The sequence below is a fragment of the Somniosus microcephalus genome, chromosome 13 (assembly GCF_052327205.1).
Source record: "Somniosus microcephalus isolate GS21.2 chromosome 13, FLI_Smic_1.0, whole genome shotgun sequence".
In the NCBI taxonomy this organism is placed as follows: domain Eukaryota; kingdom Metazoa; phylum Chordata; class Chondrichthyes; order Squaliformes; family Somniosidae; genus Somniosus; species Somniosus microcephalus.
The window spans coordinates 35309117-35323505 of record NC_140999.1 but is presented as its reverse complement, the minus strand read 5'-3'; positions in this window follow the sequence as shown (position 1 = coordinate 35323505).

Genomic DNA, 14389 nt, shown 5'->3' with positions numbered 1-14389 from the left:
AGATTAACAGTACCATAACACTAATTTAACAATTAAATATCAAACTAATTAAAATTAACACTTTTAACATGCAACATTAGCTGAAAATAGTCTATTTATATATTCAGTCTTTGGGGAGGCTTCCTGATCCTTTCTGGATAGCGCCTTTCCCGAGTGTCTTGCTCTTGGTGCGGAGGCGATTCTGGCCCCCTGTCGTCGGTTGGTTCATCAGCTTCCGATGCTACTGTTTCTGGGGTAGATGCGACCTGTACGTTGGGTTCATCACCAGGTACGTGTGGGCGAGGCATGGGGTTGACTTGTTCCTGTGACTCTAGGATCTGGTCAGCATGGCGTCTCACGATGCTCTCCCCAACGTCCACTGTGTACATTAGTGGGCCCTGCCGTGTGCATATCGTTCCTGGCTGCCATTTTTCTGTTCGGTAGTCGCGGGCCAAGACTGGTTGCCCTACATTGAAGCTCCTTGTTGGCTTCTCATGGATGTGCTGGAATTGCTTACTCTCAACATCTTTTCGTATATTTGGTCTGAGCAAATCCAGGCGAGATCTTAACCTTCGGTTTTGAACATCATGGCTGGGGCCTGGTTGGTGACTGCATCTGTCGCATTCCGGTAGGCGAACAGGAAATTGTCCACCTTGTGCTGCAGCGGAATGTTGTCATTGTAAATAGCCTTTATTGCCTTCTTAAAGGTTTGTACGAACCTCTCAGCCAATCCATTTGTGGCTGGATGATACGGGGCGGATGTGTAATGCCTTACCCCATTCTTTTTCAAGAACCTCCGGAACTCTTCGGACACAAACTGTGGTCCGTTGTCGGAGCAAATCTGTTCTGGCAAGCCATTCCTGGCAAAAATGGTCCGTAGGACTGCAATAGTTTTCTCCGTGGTGATGGAGGACATTTTGATGACCTCAGGCCATTTCGAGTGCGCATCCACGGCTATTAAAAATATTGAGTCCATGAATGGACCAGCAAAATCAATATGCACCCGTTGCCATGGAGATGAGGGCCACTCCCATGGGTGTAGAGGGGCCTGTGGTGGTGCATTTTGGACTTTCTGGCATCCTGACCAGCTCTTGGTCAGCTCCTCGATTTGTTTATCGATTCCCGGCCACCACACATAAGCCCTGGCTAGGCTTTTCATTTTTACCCCTCCCAGAGGACCCTCATGAAGCTCATTGAGCACTCTATCCCTTAACTTGGGTGGAATTACCACTCGGGATCCACACATCAAGGTCCCCCGGCACACTGACAGCTGCTCTCTCCTTGTCGAGAATGCTGGCAACAGTGAGTCGCCATGTGCTGGCCACCCCTTCACCGTCAAATCATATACCCGAGACAGTGTCGGGTCATTTCGGGTTTCCTTTTCGATACAAGCGTTAGTTACTGGTAGGTATTCAACTATAGTCGAATGGAATATTTCGACAGGATCCACTGCTGGTGCTTCCTCCGCAGTAGGCAGTGGCAGGCGTGATAGCCCATCAGCATTTCCATGCTGTTTCGTGCCCTTATATTCAATCCCATAGTGGTGCGCCCCTAGAAAAAGTGACCATCTTTGTAGTCATTGCGCAGTCATCACCGGAACGCCCTTCTTCAGATTAAAAATGGAGACAAGAGGCTGGTGATCAGTCAGCAAGGTGAATTTCTGCCCGTGCAGATAGTGATTTAAATTTTTCACTCCCCACACTAGGCTGAGGGCCTCCCTGTCAATCTGGGCGTAGTTACGCTCGGCTGAGGTTAGTGATCGTGACGCAAAGGCTATCGGCCTCTCTTAGCCGTCCGAGAATTTGTGCGACAGCACCGCTCCAATGCCGTAGGGTGACGCATCACATGCCAACCGAATTGGTAATGCCGGGTTGTAATGGGCCAATACCTCTTTCGATGTGATTAGTGTTTTGCTCTTCTGGAAAGCTCATCTACATTCGTCACTCCACTTCCATGGCACCCCAGTTTGCAGTAGGGTGTTCAGTGGGTGTAGTATTGTAGACAAATTTGGCAAGAACTTAAGGTAGTAGTTTACCAGCCCGAGGAACGACCTCAGTTGTGACACATTTTCCGGTGCTGGAGCCTTGACTACTGCCTCAATCTTCTCTGGGGACCTATGTAACCCCTCTTTATCGATAACGTGGCCACAATACGAGATCTGTTTTCTAAAAAACTCGCATTTGGGGCGGTTAGCTCGGAGCCCATATTCCTGCAATCTAGTGAGCACCTGCTCCAGGTTGGCAAGGTGATCACTGTCATTTTCGCCCGTGACCAGGATGTCGTCCAAATAACACTGGGTTCCTGGGATCCCTTGCAGGACTTGTTCCATTGCCCTCTGCCAAATAGACGGAGCTGATGCTACCCCGAATACCAGCCGGTTGTATTGATAGAGACCTTTATGGGTGTTGATTGTGAGGTATTTTTTTGATGCTTCTTCTACCTCCATTTGCAGATACGCCTGGGCCAGATCAATCTTAGTGAAGCGTTTCCCTCCAGATAGCGAGGCGAAAATATCTTCAATCCGCGGAAGTGGATATTGTACGGTGTGAAGGACCGGGTTCACTGTTACCTTAAAGTCCCCACAGATGCGAACTGTAGTGTATGTACCCGTCTACCTTTAAGGGAACTATTGAATGTAACCGTTCACCTTTAAGAGGACTACTTTCGGGTGGCACTATTTGTTTGGCTTCTGTATACTGTAATACCGATAGTGACCACACCAGTATATAAGTGTTGTGGCATGATTGCTGGGGCAGATTCGCCTGGACCTTCGAATAGTAAAGACCTGTTTGTTTGTTACTTCTGAAGTCTGTGTATTTATTAACTGCACAACCCACAGACTTTACAGTGGCGACGAGTCCGATCGTACCCTGCGGCAAGACTACCAAAAGCAACGAAGAGCGTCGAAGAGAGACAACCGCCCTCGTCGTGCTACCAAAAGAAAACACGAGGCTGCAACAACAGAAAGCAGGAAGACTAACAACAAAAGCTGTATCAGCAACAGGCACTGACTACCCTTCTGCCACGGTGCGGAGTGAGCCGACCAGCAAGAAACAAGGCGGCTGAAGAGACTGTGAGTAGGGGAAGGTGTAGAAGTATCCGGAGGATAAGGGCAGAGCACTCGACCTCGGTCGAGGGGGAGCTGTGCCGGCCAAAAGTCGGGTCCAACGGCATCGGGTGACAGCCGGACCGCGATCGGCGGGAAAACTCCGGGCAGCGACCGCAGCCACGAAGCGCTGAGCCTGCGAGTAGGCGCAGGAAGAGAAACCCAGCCGCAGCCGGGGAGGGAAACACCGGTCTGCGAGAGGGCTGGGGAGGCGAACGGGAACCGTGCGGGTGAGAGCCGGGTGCGGAGAGAGAGACTGCGAGGAGCCAGTCCAGCGGCTGAGCTGTTCTCCACCAACGGGGTACTCAGAGCCGGCAAAACCGAACGTGCGGGAGTGGGAGAGAGACACAGCCGAAAACGGGGTGAGAGACTGCGCGAGAGCCAGTCCAGCGGCTGAACTGTTCTCCACCAACGGGGTACCCAGGGCCGGTAACACCGAACGTGCGGGTGAGAGAGCGACAGAGCCGGGTACGGAGAGAGAGACTGCGCGAGAGCCAGTCCAGCGGCTGAACTGTCCTCCGTTAACGGGGTGTACCCAGCGCCGGTAGAGCCGTGCGGGCGGGAGGAAAAGACAGAGCCGAGTAAGGGGAGCTGTGCGGAAGCCAGCCCAGCGGCTGAACCTGTCCGCTGTGGGGAAAGCGTACCCCTTCCACCAGGGAAGAAACGCGGGAAGCCGCCATTAGGCGGGGAAGACGATTGAAGTGGGCGGGGCGAGAAGGAAAGAGCGGGAAACTGCCATTTTCGCGGGAAAACCGCCATCTTAGAAATAAACAAATAAATAAGAATACTTGAAGAACTACTTGTGTTGTACCCAAGGAAAGAAAGATGCCTAAGCGGGCGGACATCAACGAGTTCAATTCGGAGATAGAAGACTGGGCCACGTACGTAGAACGTATTGAGATACATTGTAAGGCTAACAAAATAGCTAAGGAGGAAAAAGCTTTAACCTTACTTAACATGATGGGTGCGAAAACATTCGGGGTGTTGAAGAATCTTCTCTCACCAGCTAAACCGGCAGATCAGACCTTCGATGATATTGTAGCAGTGCTGAAGGATCACTTGAACCCCACACCGTTGATGCTGGCTGAACGATTCAAATTCTACGCAAGAACGCAGAGGAAAGACGAGAGCAATGCGGAATACTTGGTCGAACTGCGTAGGATAGCGAAATACTGCCAGTTTGGAGGGAATCTGACAGAGGCACTGCGTGACAAGTTCGTATGCGGATTGTCCAAAGAAGGAACGCAGAAGCGACTACTGGAAGAAAATGACCTCACACTGGACAGGGCTGTCCTCATAGCTGCATCGCATGAAGCCACAGCGAAAGGAACGGCGGAAATGCAGCTAAAGGCGGCGGCACTAGGGGTGGACCAAATTACTTCGAGCACAACAAAATGCTACCATTGTGGGAAGACAACACACGACCAGAATCAATGCTGGGGTAAAAACCAAGAATGCAGGAAATGTGGCAAGATCGGGCACATAGCTAAGGTATGCCGGTCAGGAGCAACGTACAACAATAAGAAGTCACCACAAAAATGGTACGGAAAGGTACAAGAGGTGACTAAGAAGAGTCTGAGGGAACAGAAGTCGGTCTCACACTCCAAATGCAAAGGACTGGACAGTCTGAGAATTCACAACGTGAGCAATGAAGCTGACCGACAAACTATCTGGATAACGCTACAGATTGCAAAGGTCCAAATAAAAATGGAAGTGGACACCGGATCGGCGTTGATGGTCATGAATAAGCATGACTATAAGAAATTTTTCAAGCATATTCCACTACGGGATACGGAACTAGTACTACAGACATACACGGGGCACAAAGTATTCCCCATCGGAATGATAGAAGTCAAGGTGAGATACAAGGATAAAGATCATCACTGGTTGGACCTGTATGTATTGCCTGAGGGAGGACCACCACTTCTGGGACGGGAGTGGATCCGAAAAATAAAATTGGACTGGCAGTCACTAAACACCATGACGGTGGATTCCGAAAAAGAGGATGTCAAACCTGAACGGTTGTCCAGAATATTGGACGAAGCTAAGGAGGTATTCCAGCAAGGACTGGGAACGCTGCGAGGTATTAAAGCAAAGGTTAAGATTGCAGAAAATGCAAGCCCAAAGTTTTTTAAGGCCAGATCAGTACCTTACGCAATACGACCAGCTGTGGAGGCAGAACTGGAAGAACTTGAACGATCAGGGGTTCTGTCAAAAGTGGACTGGAGTGAGTGGGCCACGCCCATTGTTCCCGTCATGAAGTCCTCACCGAGTAATAAGCCAGGGGGACCGGGGAAGGTCCGTATCTGCGGAGATTTCAAGATTACTGTGAATCCGGTGCTTCACACGGTACAATACCCGCTTCCGCGGATTGAAGATATCTTTGCTTCGTTGGCTGGAGGGAAACATTTCACGAAAATAGATCTGGCTCAAGCATACCTACAGATGGAGGTCGAGGAAGAGTCACGCCAGTACCTCACCATCAACACTCACAGAGGCTTGTATCACTACAATAGACTGGTCTTTGGGGTAGCTTCGGCGCCAGCAATTTGGCAGAGGGCCATGGAACAGGTGTTACAAGGAATTCCAAGCACGCAGTGCTACTTAGATGACATTTTAATCACGGGAAAAGATGAGGAAGAACACCTCACGAATTTGAAACTGGTACTCACCAGGTTGAAGGAGTATGGCCTTCGGGTTAATCGCAAGAAGTGTGAGTTCTTCCAAAAACGGATCTCATACTGCGGTCATGTCATTGACCGAGAGGGACTGCATAAGTCACCCGAAAAGATAGAAGCGGTTGTGAAGGCCCCCGCTCCAGGAAACGTATCACAGTTAAGATCATTCTTGGGGTTGATTAATTACTATCACAAGTTTCTGCCAAATTTATCCATGGTACTGCATCCGCTGAATGACCTGTTGCGGAAAGAAACACCATGGAAGTGGAGTGAAGAATGCAAAAAGGCTTTTCGCAGAAGCAAGGAGTTGATTACCTCTGAAGAAGTGTTGGCTCATTTCAACCCAGCATTACCCCTTCGTCTAGCTTGCGATGCTTCCCCGTACGGAATTGGGGCAGTACTCTCGCACAGGCTACCAAATGGCTCGGAAAGGCCAGTGGCTTTCGCATCCCGATCATTGACACCCGCGGAGCGAAATTACGCCCAAATAGATAGGGAGGCCCTCAGTCTTGTGTGGGGCGTGAAGAAATTCAACCATTACCTACAATGTAAAAAGTTCACATTGCTGACAGACCACCAGCCGTTGGTGTCCATATTCAACCCAAATAAGGCCGTTTCCACCATGACAGCACAAAGGTTACAAAGGTGGTCCGTGTTACTTGGGGCACACCAATACGAAATTGAGTACAAAAGGTCTAAACAGCATGGAAATGCTGATGGGTTGTCACGCTTGCCATTGCCGATGGTAGAAGAAGCGAGTATAGTGGACCCAGTAGAGTTGTTCCACTCATCCATAGTGGAGTGTCTACCGATAACAAACTCAATGATTGAGAATGAGACAAGGAATGACCCGACTCTTTCACGAGTCTATGATGTAACGGTGGAGGGATGGCCAGCACAGAGCGAACCAACACTGCAAGCATTTGCACAGAGGAAAGAACAACTGTCAGTGTGTCGAGGAACCCTGATGTGTGGATCTAGAGTGGTGATTCCACCCAAACTCCAAAAGAAGGTGCTAAAGGAGCTGCACGAAGGACATCTGGGGGGAGTAAAGATGAAAAATCTAGCAAGAGCGTTTGTGTGGTGGCCAGGCATTGATAGAAACATAGAGGAGATCACGAAGAACTGCCTAGGATGTCAGAGGGTTCAGAACGCGCCACCCCAGGCTCCTCTGCATCCATGGGAGTGGCCCTCATCGCCTTGGCAAAGAGTACACATCGACTTTGCTGGTCCATTTATGGACTCGATGTTTCTAATAGCGGTGGATGCCCACTCCAAGTGGCCGGAAGTAATTAAGATGACCACCACCACGACGGAAAAAACCATCGCAGTGTTAAGGACTATGTTTGCTCGGAATGGCCTGCCGGAACAGATCTGTTCTGATAATGGACCACAATTTGTGTCCGAAGAATTCAAGAAATTCTTAAAGAGCAATGGGGTTAAACATTACACGTCAGCCCCATACCATCCCGCCTCCAATGGATTGGCTGAAAGGGTTGTCCAGACCTTCAAGAAGGCCGTAAAGGCCATGAGTAATGAAAATATAAGTCTGCAACATAAGGTGGATAGCTTTTTGTTGGCATACCGAAATGCGACACATGCGGTCACAAATCAAACTCCCGCAATGATGTTCTGTAATAGACGCCTAAGATGCCGGCTGGATTTACTAAAACCAAACGTCAGAAGAGACGTAGAGAACCGGCAATTCCAGGGCATGAACGACAGGGTCACTAGATCTTTCCAGATCGGTCAACGAGTTTTGGCCCGGGACTACCGTACTGAGAAATGGCAGCCTGGAACTATTGGGAAAAGGCTGGGGCCATTGATGTACACCGTGGACATTGGAGACAATATAATAAGGCGCCATGTTGACCAAATCATAGGGTCCACCACAAATGGGCCACCGACTTCACCACCTTATCTGGGTAATGTTGAAACTGAGATACCCAGAACACCTACTTCCGATCTAGTGATACTGGAGTCAGCTGAACCTGACACGGCTTTTCAAGCCGAATCGACCTTGCCAGAAGCACCTCCTAGCCCATCTGAAATGACGACACCACTGCGGCGTTATCCTGACAGAATCCGGAAACCCCCGGAAAGACTGAATCTATGAACTGTCTTACATAAACCTGTATATATGTTAGAATGTATGTTCACTATGGACTTAGTAAGTAATAAGCTAAAAAGGGAGGATTGTAGTGTATGTACCCGTCTACCTTTAAGGGAACTATTGAATGTAACCGTTCACCTTTAAGAGGACTACTTTCGGGTGGCACTATTTGTTTGGCTTCTGTATACTGTAATACCGATAGTGACCACACCAGTATATAAGTGTTGTGGCATGATTGCTGGGGCAGATTCGCCCGGACCTTCGAATAGTAAAGACCTGTTTGTTTGTTACTTCTGAAGTCTGTGTATTTATTAACTGCACAACCCACAGACTTTACACGAACCTTCCTTGGTTCCCCAGGCGTGCTGCTCAACGACTTTTTCATCACAGGGATGATGGGTGTAGCCCACTCGCTCTAGTCTACCTTGGACAGTACACCTGAACGTTCCAGACTCTCCAGCTCTGCTTCGACGGCTGGGCGGATCACATAAGGTGGCCTTAAAAAATTTTGGGCTTGCGTTTTCTTCAACTTTAATCATTGCTGTCATGCCTTTTAGTGTTCCGAGTCCTTGCTGGAACACTTCTTTCGCGTCAGTTAGGATCTTTGACAGTCGCCCAGGTGTGACGTCATCATCCTTTTTGTCAGCCACAGTCAGTGCCTGTATGGAATGCCAATCCAGTTGTATTTTCCGGATCCATTCACGTCCCAGTAATGGTGGTCCTCCATCTTGCAATACATACAGGTCTAGTTTTGGTGTTTCCTTACCATTATATATAACTCTTATTTTTCCTTTGGGGTAGACTTTTTGCCCCGTGTACGTCTTCAAAATAATTTTTGTGTCTCTCAAGGGTATGTGTGAGAATAACCGTTCGTAGTCCCATCGGTTTATGACTGTTAGGGCTGATCCTGTGTCCAATTCCATCTTTACCTGGACTCCTGCTATCTTGAGAGTGACCCAAATGGTTCGGTGATCCTCCATTGTGATCACATTATACAGTTTCAGACAACTCAGTTCCCTGCTTTCGGAGTCGTTATCACTCTTTTGTTCGTCTGAACTATTCTCCGTCATCTTATGTACCTTCTTGTACTTTCCTTTGGTAGGTTTCTTATTGCTGGTTTTCTTTCCCGACCTGCAGACTCGTGCTATGTGTTCTACTTTTCCACACTGTCTGCACACTTTGTCTTTGAACCAGCAATCATTCTGGTCATGTGTTGTTCTGCCGCAGCGATAGCACTTCTCTGTTCCATATGACATTTCGTTTGTGCCATATTCTTGCGGTCTCTGTTGTATCTCTGCAGCGCCCCGTGCTGCTGCTTCATATGATACCACAATGCTGAAAGCCTTTTCCAGCGTAAGGTCCTTTTCAGATAAATGCCGTTTCTGGGTTCCTTCACTTTGAAGCCCACACACAAACTTGTCCCTTAAGGTATCTGCCAGTCCTGCTCCAAACTGGCAGTGTTTCGATAGTTTGCGCAGTTCTGTTAAATAATCAGCATTGCTTTCATCCTTATGCTGGTTCTGTTTGTGAAACTTGAATCTTTCTGCTATCAGCAGTGGTGTGGGGTTTAAATGTTCCTGTAGTATCGTTACTATGTCTTCAAAACTCTTTTCCATTGGCTTCGTTGGGGTTACTAGATTTCGTAATAACCCATATGTCTTTGCACCCATTAAATTTAACAATACCGACGCTTTCTTGTCATCTGACACCTCATTTGCCTTGCAGTATACCTCTATTCGTTCGACATATGTAGTCCAATCTTCGACTTCATTGTCAAATGCAGTGATACTGCCACTCTTCGGCATTTTGGGTGTGGTTTAAAATGGCATCTCCCAATGGCTTAAAATGGCATCTCCCGCGCTTTCCTTCCTCCCCCGCTGCTGCCAACGCTGCTCCCGGCGGTTCTCATGGCAATGGCGGCGCCCTGTAGGTTTCGCACGCTTCTCCTGCGCTGCTGCCAACGCCGCTCTCGGCGGTCCTCGTGGCAATGGCGGCGCCTCGCGGGTTTCTGTGCATCTCTCTCTCCCTCTCTTCGACGCTGCTCGGCCCCTGAACACCGGCTGCGCCCTGTGCGCTCTGCCCTCTCTCTCTCTCCCCCGTCGCTGCTGCTCGGCCCTTTGCTGTGCCGCTCGGTCGGGCTCTAGCCCGCCGCTGTCCGGGAAGGGTCTGCGCACTACCTGTTGCCAGCCCGTTTTGCTGGACCACCTTGACTGGAAAGCCAAGCCTGGCTCTCGACAGCCTCCCCCGCAATTCTCGAGTCTCTGCTGGGTGACTGGGCGGTTGCCCGTGGTCGACGCCCGAGTCTCTGGCCTTGACCTCCAATCCACTGATCTCCAGGAACGAATCCCCGGGAGGTGATGCAGAGTTGCAGGTAGGTTCAAACTTGCCTTGTCGCCAATGTTGTGTCCGTGTATAATAAGACACAGACTGCAGGAGAACGGTACAACAGGTGTTTACTAAACATGGCTCACACTGGAACTGATCTGTACAGATTACTACTCAGTGCTATATACAGGTGTGGTCACTGCCGGTACTGCAGTATACATGAGCTGTAAAAGATAGTTCCCCCCTTAAAGGTATATACATTACAATTGACACATGGGTGTCATGCTGCAAGGTCTCCCTGGAGCCACTTTGCACTCTTTATTCCCTCTCAAATAAGGGTGGAATAGATGATTGCTTTAAAATTAAGGCCTCCTAACTGCTTCTGGGTAAGTAGGCATTGGCCTACTTGATTCTGTGCAGGAAGTCCACATTGAGGTAAAAAGATATTTCTTTCAGTTCATAGAGGGCAAAGCATTCTGCCTGATTGGCCATTGTCTGCACTCTGGGAAAGCCAGCTGTTCTGTTGCTCCCTGCCCCCCGCCCCCAACAAAAATGATAAAGTCATTGGCCTTGCTGAATAAGGCATCTGTGGGCAGTAAACTGGCTGATACTGCAGAGGTGCCCAATGCTAGAAGGAAATCACCTGTTGCATAAAAGTTGATTGCTATGCTGACTTTGGCAGCCACTGGCACTGTCATACAGATGTTGCATGCTTTCCAGGGGGCACAGCACAGCGATATTACCACCTCCCTGCTCAACCTCACTCTGATTAGGCACATCTCTACTGTCATTATCAGGGAGCAGTGACGGGTATGGGGGACCCGCTGTGTAGCAGACCTGACATCATGGGCAACCCTTTCCTGCTTTTGCTGAACTTCCTTTGCAAAGCCCAGTGCGAGTGGAGCACTGAGTATCATTTTCACAATGCACAGAAACCTAAAATATGGGAAGAAAATTTGACGTAACCTTTAAATAAAGACTTTTTTTTTCATTGTAGCCTCTTCAGCAATGTCTGTTCCATCTGAAAGAAATACGTTAAAACCAGTGATGCATTAGTTTGCAATATGGAGGTGGGGGGTGGGGGGTTCACTATTAAATGTCCAATCTACTGGATAATTATCCTAAACTCAGCACATTAGTCAACTCCAACTCAAAATTCTACGTTCAGCAATTCAGAGGTAGCCGAGGAACAGGCAGAAAGTGAGTATTAAACCACACTCCCGCCATTATCGTTAAGCTTAATTTCAATATTGATGCAATGGCCATACTCTTCATGATAGTCCAGTGAGTTATTACCAACAGTCACATATCTGTGATGACTTCTTCCTGCTGTAGACATTGTCCCATCAAAACTTCCAAATAAAATGCAAAGGAAAATCTAAACATAAATCTAAACAAAAATATACTTACTGTTTAAACAGCTGGACACTTTTCTCAGAGTCTGATGGGTTCCAGCAGTTACAGGTGAGGCAGAGACAACTGCTACTCATTTTATAACGGAACCTACAGGTCCAGGTGGACAACTTGTGGACCATTTCTTTAGCATTTGTTTCAATTCTGGAAACAGTAGAAAGTTTTGCCTGTGCAACTTTAAGATGCATTCCTGCACTTTTAAGCCTCTGACTTTTGCACTCCCATTGTGTCACGTAAAGCGTGCTGGGAACTCAACAGTGTGGTAATGAGGAGGCCTTGTAATACTTGGGAGAGGCCTCCTCAGTGCAAACTGTGCTGCACAAAGTGCCCCTGCGCTGGCAATGTGCTAGTAGCTCAATTTCAGGTCATTCGGCCGATCGGCACAGGCACGATGGGCCGAATGGCCTCCTTCTGTGCTGTATCATTCTGTAATGGTGCAGTGCAATATTAGTAACCAATGCATTAAAGAAGTGACATTAAATTCCTTTGATTGCTTCTATAAAAAACTACTTATTTTCAGAAGAAATAGCAAAAAAGATATCAAACATCACACCAGTCAAACAACAGAAGTAAAATCAGGCCAGAGTTAATATACCCTTTTAATGAAGGTGGTAACAACCCATCGTTATGCTGCTTAGAAAAGATCTTCCGTTGTTTCATTGTTTTGCACCTACTCATCTTGCACCACTCCATGTCTTTATATGGCGCTGTGTGCGGTAAGAGGAAGTGTCCAAGACAGTTGTACAGCTCACAGGAAATGGCAGTTAGAAATGATATGGTTTAAAAAAAACACTCCACAGGTTACTAATTCATTCCAAATTCTATATTTTTATTTTAATATTTTTACAAAGATACTGAATTCAGAAATTGATAAGGTGTATTAGTTAATGCTCTATGCCCACATTTTGAAAACTATCTCTCACAACAAACTAAAAACGTAAAATTTCGTAAATAACCCCACAATTTTAATCGTCAAGTCTTATATAGACAATGCCCAATTTGAAAGACAAATACATCAATTTTGACTCCTTGCTCGTGTCTGGTTCCATGGGTACCAGGTGGCCTCTGGTGCTTCACCCAACTGGTCATTCTTCATGTGTGAGCGTTGGCAGTGTGGGAGTGGGGGGTGGGTATCAAAGCCGAGTCTGATCCTGTCCTTACCTGGGAAGTGTCCATTGCCCTACCAAAGTTCATGGGGTCAGGGAGGGGTGGTCCCTTAATTCAAATACCCCCAGTTGGCAGCCGTGCCATCAGTGGTACATCGTGGATGCCCGCCTGCCCCGAGAGGCCGCAAACTGCAGTGGAGGAAGTTAGGTCTGGGGAGGGTGGGGGCCATGTTCTAGTTGAGGATATAGAACAGAGATAACTGCAGAAAAAGCAGTTAGTTTTCAAGAAAAATAGAACCCGGTCACTAGGACCTGATAACACACACCCATGGCTCTTAAGGACAGCCCAGTGGCAGTGTCAGGCCTTGTGCTATTTTGGGAGCTCCGTTACAGAAAATATATTAAATCCATAGAGAGTGTAAAGCATCAATTCACCAAGGTGACATCAGGGTTAAGAAACTATAGTTATGAGGCAACACTTGAGATACTTGGCAAAAGAACCAGAGGGGAAATGAGAAGAAACCTTTTTGCACAGCAAGTTGCTATGATCTAGAATGCACTATGTGTGGGAACACAGCATCGGCGGCAGTTCAAACCGGTGGCAGTGAGTCAGGAGCAGCCCGACTAGAGCGGGCCTGTGTGGGAACACAGTATCGGCGGCAGTTCAAACCGGTGGCAGTAAGTCAGGAGCAGCATACCAATTCAACAGCAGGGGAGAGAGGTAAAAAGTAATCAAAGTGTGACGTCACCAGGAAGCAGGTAAGTGATTGGTTGGTGAGTATTTGGTTGGTGAGTATATCTCTTTTTTTTTTAACTTTAACTCTGGTTTATAGTTTCTAAGGTCTCTCTGGTGTAGCAGGGACTGTTGGTAAACCAGTTAACTGTAGTGTAATTAGTGGGATTGATTGATTTAATTTAAATTCAATTAATTAAAGGGTAAGTCATGGCAGGACAGCCGGGCCCCGTGATCTGCTCCTCCTGCGATATGTGGGAACTCAGGGACACTTCCTGTGTCCCTGACAACTACATGTGCAGGAAGTGCATCCAGCTGCAGCTACTGACAGACTGCATTGCGGCGCTGGAGCTGCGATTGGACACATACTGGAGCGTTCACGATGCTCAGGACAACGTGAATAGCACATTTACGGAGTTGGACACACTGCAGGTAGAGGTTGGACAGGAAGAAAGGGAACAGGCGACCAACAGGCAGAGTACTAGGCGCAGGCAGGTAGTGCAGGGGTCCCCTGTGGCCATCCCCCTCTCCAACAGATACACCACTTTGAGTACTATTGGGGGGGATGACTTATCAGAGGAAGGCAGCAGCAGCCAACTTCCTGGCACCAGGGGTGGCTCTGCTGCACAGAATGGGAGGAAAAAGAGGGGTAGAGCTATAGTAATAGGGGATTCAATTGTAAGGGGAATAGATAGGCGTTTCTGCGGCCGCAAACGAGACTCCAGGATGGTGTGTTGCCTCCCTGGTGCAAGGGTCAAGGATGTCTCCGAGCGACTCCAGAACATCTTGGAAGGGGAGGGTGAACAGCCAGCTGTCGTGGTGCATATAGGCACCAACGATATAGGTAAAAAGCGGGATGAGGTCCTAAAAGCGGAGTATAGGGAGTTAGGAAATAAATTTAAAAACAGGACCTCAATGGTAGTAATCTCAGGATTG